At 42.4% G+C, this 9721-nt stretch overlaps 1 pseudogene; it reads right to left on the minus strand.

Moving 5' to 3' along the window:
- Positions 1 to 7084: 7084 nt before the first annotated feature.
- On the minus strand, positions 7085 to 8189 carry LOC125525996 (uncharacterized; annotated as a pseudogene).
- Between the last annotated feature and the right edge of the window lie 1532 nt (positions 8190 to 9721).

Consider the following 9721-nt stretch of genomic DNA (forward strand, 5'->3'; position numbering starts at 1 on the left):
ACTATTTATGTGCTTCGGCTATTATTGATGTTAGATTCTTCGATATGTGTAGGCAGATAAAATTAATTATCACATTTTTTCCAACATTTGCGACAACTTACTATTGATGTTGCCGACTCTACTCCTACAGATTGAACGTTGCTTCATTTGGTAGACTTTGATTGACTAATCCAATCAGTAAGCTTGTTTGACAATATTTTTATAATTTAAGGCAGACACTTATACACTTTCTATGATGATCGAGATAAGACTCTCATATAATTTTTATATTTTTATATTAGCCTTGGCATGAGATAAAACAAGTATTATTTATATGAAACTTTTATATTTTTAAATGTATTATCATCTTATGACTTAGTAATATTTTTTTGTTTTCTTACTTAGCATATTTATCCAAGTTACAGTGTTACAAAATGCTAAGGTATGTTGTTTATATTGTATTTTTCTAGTGTTAATTACTGAGAATTGAAAATATAGTTGTGCTAAAACTATATTTTATAGCAAAATTGTGTTAGTTGTATCCCATTTAATGAAGCCATTTAAATGTGAGCAAAAATACTTGTCATGCTTTTATGTGTTAATTTGCAATACTATATTGAATATATATCTTGGTGTGTGTTGATATCCTAAAATATCTCATTTACGGTCTATAAAACATATCGTTCAACAAAAATATCTTGATAGGCTTTTCTAGTATATTATTAGATAAGTAAATAAAAAATTATAGAGTATATAAGGTGTTTGCGAGGAGTTTGTCATTGAATCATTAGCACAGGTGGTTTACCTCATGTAGAGCAGCTACACCAGTTATCGACGACCCAGTGTCGACCAATGTCCTTCTATAGGGTGGCGAAAGTTATTCTACGAATGCTTAGCTGGGTACACTTTAATCCCTTTTAACGTCTTGATGCCATTTGGGAAAGAATTAGCCCAACTAATTTTGGGGTGGTTTTGGGTAGTTGCATGTGAGACTTATGAGACTTGGCCTTATTTTGTATCTTGATCTCACTATGGCCAAGCGACGTACTCACTAAACCATGGGAACACAGACACATGATGGAGGAGTGAGATCCATGGTGTATCTCACAACAAGAAAATGGATTTGAATGGGACCTCTCACCTCTGGTGGGGTTGGCTTGTTGGGATCTTTTTTTGGCATCACCTCGTTGCCTCATCGATTGTACATTCTTCACCACCCAAACACATAAAAACATGTCCCCTCTTATGCTTCTTCTTCCTCCTTTATTTATGTTTCTAGATAGATGTCAAATGGTTGTGTTCTCAAAGCACAAACAACGTATTCAACAAAAAAGACAATGGAGAATTGTTATCTAAACATGTTTGTTTATTAAGTTTACTTAATCCATGATGTTTAGTTACAATTTTTCATGTTGTTGGTGGTTGCAAAGTGAGGATGAAGATTTCCATTAGGAGGAAACTTATCATTTTATACCCTGTTTGATTCATGGGTTTTTCCAAAACGTCAAAACAGAAAAATAAAATATAGGATTGGAATCTTAATGAAACATTTTTCGACAAAATGGTTTTCATTTTCTATAAACTTTATGGTATGAGCCTCGTGGAGAAGCAATCGCTAGTCCACATGGCTCATACTTCAGCGCTGCAACGCTTGGTACTCGGACCTCGGCTCGAGGCATTTTCTCTACCCGTCTTGCCCTGAAAAAGCAGGGTCACCTTGTGTCCTTTCTAAAAAATATTATAGTTTGAAACAGAATGGGTGTTTATTCAAGGCATGTGCTCTCCTCATTCGGTTGTATGCACAATGGCGTCCACGAATAAACCATATGCAATCATCCTCATAGTAGCAGTGCATTTCTAGAGAAAAGAGCACCCAAGTAGTTGAGTGCAATCCCTCTTAAGCTTGAAGTAACAATCAGAGGCCTTCACATCCTCCACAACTCGCAAGCACAAATGCATGTGCATCCATTAGCGGCGGTGAAAGTAGCCAGCATAAAAGTTCGGCTCAACTTCGAAGTAGTCCTTGTGGAGCATAACACGCTACGCTGATTGTGAACTCGATGCCCTGGTGTAGAACCCCAACACGCTCCTCTTCCAACTCCATGGCTTCAAGTGCCTCGGTGATCACCATCAATTCATTTGTTGGGATCATCATCATCCGACCACAAAGACTCGATGAATTTTCGACACTTGGTGCATGTAGTGGGTGGATTGGTGGATGGCGATGCTATTTAGAATTATAACATAGTTTAAATCACCTTTTCAAATAATGAAATAGTTGAAATCAAATTTGTAGATTTTCTCTGAAAAAGCTTATTTTGATCGATTATACGATTAAAACAATACTAGAAAAGATAGCAAGCCACCAATTAGTCCACATATGCTAATATTATTTCCACCATTTGATTAGAATAATAATGGTTGAGATTTAAATGATTTTTACGTAACATGCTAACATGTGAACTAAAACCACGACGAGTAATTTGGAACGGAGGGAGTACGTACCAACATATTGGTCTGTCATGTGTAACATATATGGTACATGTACAGTACGGTCCTACACATCTTTCTATCAAACCAATCCATAACAATAATGTGCAAATAGAGAATAAATATGGATTTTCATCAATGAGTTAGAATCAGCCCCGTATACAACATGCAAAAAAATGCACTCAACCCAACAGGATCTTTTTTTGCAGGAAGACCCAAGGCCAGAGCAAGTTGGGTTCGGGTATAGAGTTGTAAGCGCAGTGGGGGTGACAGATGATGTGCTCGTACGGTTCATAATTGTGTATGATATTCTCATGGATTGTTGGGATCGTCCTCTCTATTCGAAATATGCCTTTCTAGGAGCACTACGATCTGCAGCTCAAATGGCCCCTTATGAAGTCTCTATTGGTCTTATTCTTATTGTGCGTCTTGTGAGCATGTTCAGATCCGCGAAGACAATCGCTCAGATCTTCCCCTAACCCAACCTAGGAATAGACTGAAGGGAGCCGCAACATGACGGATGTCCACATCTCATGGCAAGGCTCATTGAGTTTTGAGGCATAGGTCGGGTAGTGCAGTCTGGAGCACAAGGTTCGTGGTACTACCTAGGCGTGAAGAACCCCGGAGGCGGCTGCAATGAGCAAAAATGAAAGCCACCGGCCTAAACAATGAGTGAGAAGGATAAGTAACAGTAGTAGGTGGAGCTGGACTGACCCTAGGCGAGTAACCAGGTTGTGTCTCAATCTATTGACTAGGTGGATCCACTTTGAGTATTCAATCTATGGCTAAAGGTTTTAGGCTTCGGGCTCATTGCTATTACGCTCTTCGAGGTGCCATATTTGATAGCGCCCTTTGGCTTCTCATCTAAAGGGTGAAGTGAAAGATGGGGGATAGGGTTTCGGCGTTTCGCCCCTTGGAGATGCCTATGCCCCTATTCAAATGAAAGTAGACGTCGCAAGGTTCCTTGGGTTTTCTTACCATTTCATTTCTTGCTAGTTCTTGTGCAAGGCGATAACTGATTGGAATTTAGCGCATGGCGAAAGCTAAGGGGAAGATACCTACGCTCCATGTGAGTCTATCTTGACAGGTTGGCTAGAAAATAATAGTTCATTATTGAACCTCAGTGCTCAAATCCTACTTGCTTCTTGGGAATGAGTTACTGGGTTTTTACGATTAGCATACGAACATGCTCGCAGGTTGATCAATAGAAAACAATTGGGTAGCTGTCAAAAAACTTCTTACATTACAAGGTTTTGATTACCGAATGGGGCATTTTTACTGAGGGGGTGGGGTGGGGGGGGGGCGGTAAACGTAGTTACCACGGTTACCGAGAAATACCAAAAATATTTCAAATGAAATTTATAGTTGAATTTTGAATTCAAATTCTTTAAGAATAGTATAGATAGAACAAGAACTTGTATTTGGCATAAAAGTGCTACCAGCCAAATGGAACGTTGTCTACGCATGACTACCAATAAGCCATAACCAACTGTCATATTGTTTCTTAGATCCTACGTGCTTTCCTATACATCGAGCGCTTAAATTAAAAAAAATCAACTAACTTGGTATTTTTTGCTCGGTACGGGGATTTACTGAGGGGCACTGAAATACGCGGTAACCACGGGAAATCTCAAAATTTTGTTCGGTAACCAAAACCTTGTTACATTATGGGACGGAGGGAGTAGATGGATTGACGGATCCGAGGGATTGAATGACAAGGTAGGAATGAAGAACAATGCCTGGGTCAGTGAAGACCAGTCTCTGAATTCAAGAAAAGGACTCCTGTCATATGCAAACAACATATTCTGAGTTCTGAGGGACCTTCCTGCCTGCCCTGCGTGACCCCACACGCGCTTGCAGCATGATTGACTAAACCCCAAACACGATTAGCACCTTGAACCACACCTTGATCCCTTGGATGATGATGTACGGCAGGTGAACAATAGACTCGTCAGACTATTCGGACAAGGAGGAAGCACCAGGGTCAGGGTGCTGTAGGCCATGTCGAGCGAGCCAAGCAATCTGCAGTCCAGCGAGCAACACCTGTTGGCTGCAGATAGCAGTGTAGCTTTTGCTGCCAGAGGGGTGGGGTGGGGGTGCCTGAACCATACTGGAGAAGAGGGCGTTGTACAGCGTTCTGGTCGTGTAACACTCCCGGACTCAGTCCACCTCCAGGAGAAGGGATCGTCAGCCTTGGGCATGATCTGCACCTGCAATGTTGAGGATCTCCCAGTGATGAAGGTACTCTCAACAATATACGCACCCTCAACATTGAGCGAGCGAGAGATATCGATGTTCCATCTTCATTGAGCCAGAGCCCAGAGCTTCGCTTACTGACCTCTGACCTTCAGTCACCTGATTTTAGATGAAAAACGGGAATTAGTATTCTGACGGAGCAACCATAAAAACTAGAAATGTAACTCATATGAGCAACGGTCCCTCTATACCAAAATGTAAGATCCGTGAGCATTAAGCTTGGTACAGAGGGAGTATGTATGTGTGTGCATGGATGCACCCTTGTGCTGAACAAATTTAAAAACTGCACACTGAACCTTCTATATGATCCATCAACATGGCCGTAATCTTCAGCAGAAAAATAAATCCGCACTGGAAGGATTGGTATTCAACTCTTCATGATTGAGCCCAAACCTGCCGTGGACCACCAGATTTTTTCAAAATAAAATAAACCAGCAAACAAACAGAAACGTGAAGATGAGAATATCAAAGAGAAGATAAGGAAAGAGGATGATCTGTACCAGCCATGGAACAACCATCTCAAATTGCTGCCTGATCTCTGCGTGCTACCCTTACCAGATCCAATGGCACCATCAGCTGGTTGAGTTGAGCACGAGCCGTTCCTACACGAGAAACTGAGCCGTGGTAAGTGAAGAGAATTGGGCACTGTAGTCCAATGTAGAAATGAGAAAGAGTTGCCATGCCCTTTTCAAATGTAGAAGGCGTGCCAGTCTGCCTAGAAGAACTTCTCTGCTCCATCTCCTGCTCGTCAGCAGCCTTCCATCCCCTCCTTGAAATTATGCAGAGCTCTCCACCAGAAATTGCAAACTTTCTGTGCACTTTTTAACTTCCACACCTTCTTCCATTCAGGTAATTTACCACTTTGGTGTCAGTTGAGCAAGCAGCACAAGCCACTCTCAGGTTTCTTTCCTGGTCAGCGTCATCAGTGAGCACATGATAAGCCGACCTGACCGTAGGATATGAAACAACACGATATTTTCCAACAACACTAGTAATCTGTAAAATTGGGGCGTTTCTCTGATTTCAAGTCTGTATAATGGTGATCTCTTTTGTCTGTCTAACAGTTGAATATGATGGTTGGAGGTAGACACTACAATTTGCTAATGAAGTAATCATGTTTTGCAGACATTCCAAAGACGAACAGTCTGCAGAATTTTCCATCATACTGGGTGGAAGAAAGAGAAGGATTTCCTCATAGCAAAAATACAAATATATACTAAACTTTTATATATGAAATAGTTGTGTACCTCAAGGAATATGGATCTTACCACCAGTGTTCTCCTAAACCGTTGCCAGAAACCTAGAAATATTTGATCTCATGTAACCAAATATTTAAATACAGTATATATGATCTCGATGTAGCTATAATTCAAAAGCAACGATAGTTGCATATCATTTAATCTTGACTCCACCATTTTCTGGACTGTACAACTAGAACAATTTCTAGTGAAACTATAACCATCGGTCTCCTAGTTGGGGCATGAATTGTTCCAGAGGGTGAAAAACAAACACTAAAAGGGTTGCAACTTGAAAGAAAGGATGCTTCCTGGTCTACTGTTCCTCGGAAATAACATATGCCCAAGGCCATTGTTAAGTTGTTACTGCATTTAAATCAATCTGCCATGTCATGCAAACAACTTGACAGCCGACACTATGCTGTTTCTAACTGCTTTTTGTTCTTTGTTCGTCCTATCTTTAAGAGGAGAGCATATGCCCCATTCTTTCATTTTTTAGCTCACTGGCCATCCGCTGGCAATTTCGGGCTTTATACCAAAAAGAGATCTGCAACATATTGGAAAGCTTGGGTCCCATCCAAAAGCGATCTGCAACACTAATTCCTTATGCATGAACATATAAGGTAGTACATAAGGATCTTGAGAAAACATGTTAGTTATGTATAACACAGGTATTGCGTTCAAGGTTTATTCTACCTATCTATCCATGCCATTAATCTTGCTTCCCTTCCATTGTTTTTCTAATGACTATACCTGAGGAGAGATGACTAGACACTTCCCTGCCACTAATCCTGAAATAAGACATGGGGATCTTAGACTCTTTTTTGCGAAAGAGTGATCATGGCAGTTAGATACAAGATTATCTAATCTTTGGAGGAAATAATTGAATAAACACTTGTTTAGTTGCACCACCTTTTCTAATCCTTGTCAATCGTGATATCGCAAGCAGCAAAAGTACATCGCTTCTAGTTCTTGAAACATGCGACCATCTCTGGGCTCAGGTTCAAGAAAATTGCAAAAGGGAACCAACTTCTTTTTATTTCTCTTCGTAGTAGTGCCACATATCACAGCAGCTTACATCGAGATTACACGGCAGGGCTTGCATAAAACAAGCAAAGCACTTCTTACATCCAGAACACTAGAGGAGAAAAGGACAGGATATGCTTAGACACTACACAAGAGCTTGAGAAGTGGCGCGTGGTTTGCAGCTCTCCCCTGTGATCATACTTAAGCCCAAACGTGCTCATATGGAGTACGCAACAATCGATGATGCATGTAGGCTCCACTCCCTCGCGCTGCACACAATCGACAAGGCAAAAGTTGCTGTTGCCCATGTACGCGAGAGTGGCCCCTTGTTGCTGCCAGCCGCCGCTCCGGGACTTTGAGGAACAACTTCTCCTTCGCAATCTTACAATATGGCTGCACAGCACTTTCGCGGCTGTGGGAGGCGACTTCACAGGCACAAATGTACCCGTCTTTATGGAGCCCAATCCATGCGCCTAGCTCGCTGTCGTAGTAGCCTTGCCCTTGGAAAGGCAGAGCCCATTCCCCATGCCACCTCCACTCAAAACGCTTGGTGTTGAATGAGAAGGTACCCTTTGGAACATGTTGATAAAGACTGTCGTGTGCAGACATGAATATGGTGTGCCCGTCCGGGTGCAGCGCGTAAGACGAAATTATATCATCCATGGCAAATGGCGGTGGCGATGGCACCCTTTTCCAGGACCAATCCATGGCTGGCCGTGGATCGCACATCTCATCACTTCCCGTGGCTGCCCATGACATGGCCTCAAAAGAGTGCTGCTCGCCGTCATGGCGAGATGTCAATGCACACAACGTATCACCGGCGGCCACAGAGATGTCAATGCCACCAAGCAGTGAACGTGGTAGGCTTGGCCCGATTGTGATTCCCGCTATCTCGGTGTCATATACGAGGATGGGAGTCTGTGGACAGTGTGGGTTGGTGGCGATGAAGATGATGTTACCAAAGGCCGTGAAGCTCATGCCAAGATGGCGTACTGGCACGGGAAACCGGAGGACGGGAGGGTCAGGGAACCCAAACTGCACGTCGCTGGTGCAGGTATCTTGCAAAGTGTCGGGATCAACCTTGTAGATGCTGCAGCCCGTGTCCCAATCATCCAGCACCAGGTAGAGGTGCTTCTTCGGTGCATGACGCGGCCGTTTCTCGGTGCGGTCGACGTCAAGGTGCGAGTGCTGACGCTTAGACATGTCTCCTCTTATCGATCTTCCCACACTAACTGGATCTAAAGATTGAATTTTTGATTCTGATGGAGGTTACGAGCAGGGTTGCCAGTAGAGGAGAAGAAATTTATAGAAAAACGGAAGGGCAAGGAGGAGGCGACGATGGGAATCCAGATCTAACCTGGGGATGTGAGAGGGCTTCGAATCCCTCCCTCCTCTTATTTATGAAGAAGAAGCGAAAGGGCAAGGAGCCTGGGGCTGACTCCCAGCCGTGTTCGGATTGCAGATAGGCAATGGCAGAGTACCTAGAGCCCGAGTCGGAAGGAGCAGAACCACCATGACGAGCGCACTACTCCACAAGAGAGCCACAATGGAACTAGGGTTGGGGGAGGGGGCCCAATCAAGAGTGAAATCAGGAATGAGATGGGGAAAAAAAGGGGTCACCGCCTCACCGGAGTTGCCGCGCCGTTGTCGCCGAACTCGTCGCCGCCGCTCTCGTGCTCCAGGCGCCCGTGGACTGCTTGAGTTGCCGGGCCGCCCGTATGGCTAGAAAGAAGGCAGTGGAGACACGCCGCCCCTCCCGTGGTCGCCAAAATCTTGGTTTGGCCGCCCCTCCCATGCCCGTGCTCGCCGAAATGTTGATATGGCCGGCGGCGCTCCGCCCCTTCTGCTTCCCCTCCTTTCTTTGCGCGTCTGTTATTCTTTTTCAGGCACCTGAAATTCGGTTCGTCTCCACTCGATTTTTTCCTCCACGAACTCCGCACGCGGCAGTGCGGCTCGCCCCGTTCCGAGGGATAGCGCAGAGCGCACACATGGGCCATTCCGGGATTGAGCCTATTTTTTGATAGATTTAAATTCCTCTTACAAAGACAGATTTGAATAAACAAATATATATATGAAGAAAGTTCACCAAATTTTAGAAAATGTTCAAGATTTTCTAAAGGAAAATAATGGATAACTTTTTTCATGAATTTGGAAAAGGTTTAAAATTTTAAAATGATTGAATTTTAGTAAATTCATAAATTTACAAAAATCTTCCTTATAATCAATATACACAAAATTTTAAAAAGTTCTTCATTACGGAATATTTAAAATTACTCGAGATTATTTAAATAAATATTTACAAGTTTTGGAAATGTGAATGAATTTTTAAAAATAAATCCAATTTTTAAAACTATTGATTTTTTTTAAAAGGTTATCTCATCTCATATTATAAAAAGTTAATGTATAAAAATACAGAAACAAAAAATAGACAAAAATACGAATCAGAACACACAAAAAAGCATAAATGCGGTATAAACAAAATCGATGAAAAAACCATCAGAAAAAACAATGAAACCACAACACCCTCCACGTTCTGCAGGGAATAATATTTGCCCTAATCTTCTAAGCACTACTATCATGGATTTCCTATCCCTTACTCCTACAAAGTACTAGCCGGTAGTCGCATAGCTCTCAGATCATGTTGTTTGGACCCTTAATAATCAATCACATAGCTAGTTTAACAAATAACGACATATAAAATAGGCACAAATGAGTCCCCTACATCTCCCACACAT

Source organism: Triticum urartu, chromosome 6A (genome assembly GCF_056163025.1).
Source record: "Triticum urartu cultivar PI428250 chromosome 6A, HENAU_Tu73, whole genome shotgun sequence".
NCBI classification, from domain to species: Eukaryota; Viridiplantae; Streptophyta; class Magnoliopsida; order Poales; family Poaceae; genus Triticum; species Triticum urartu.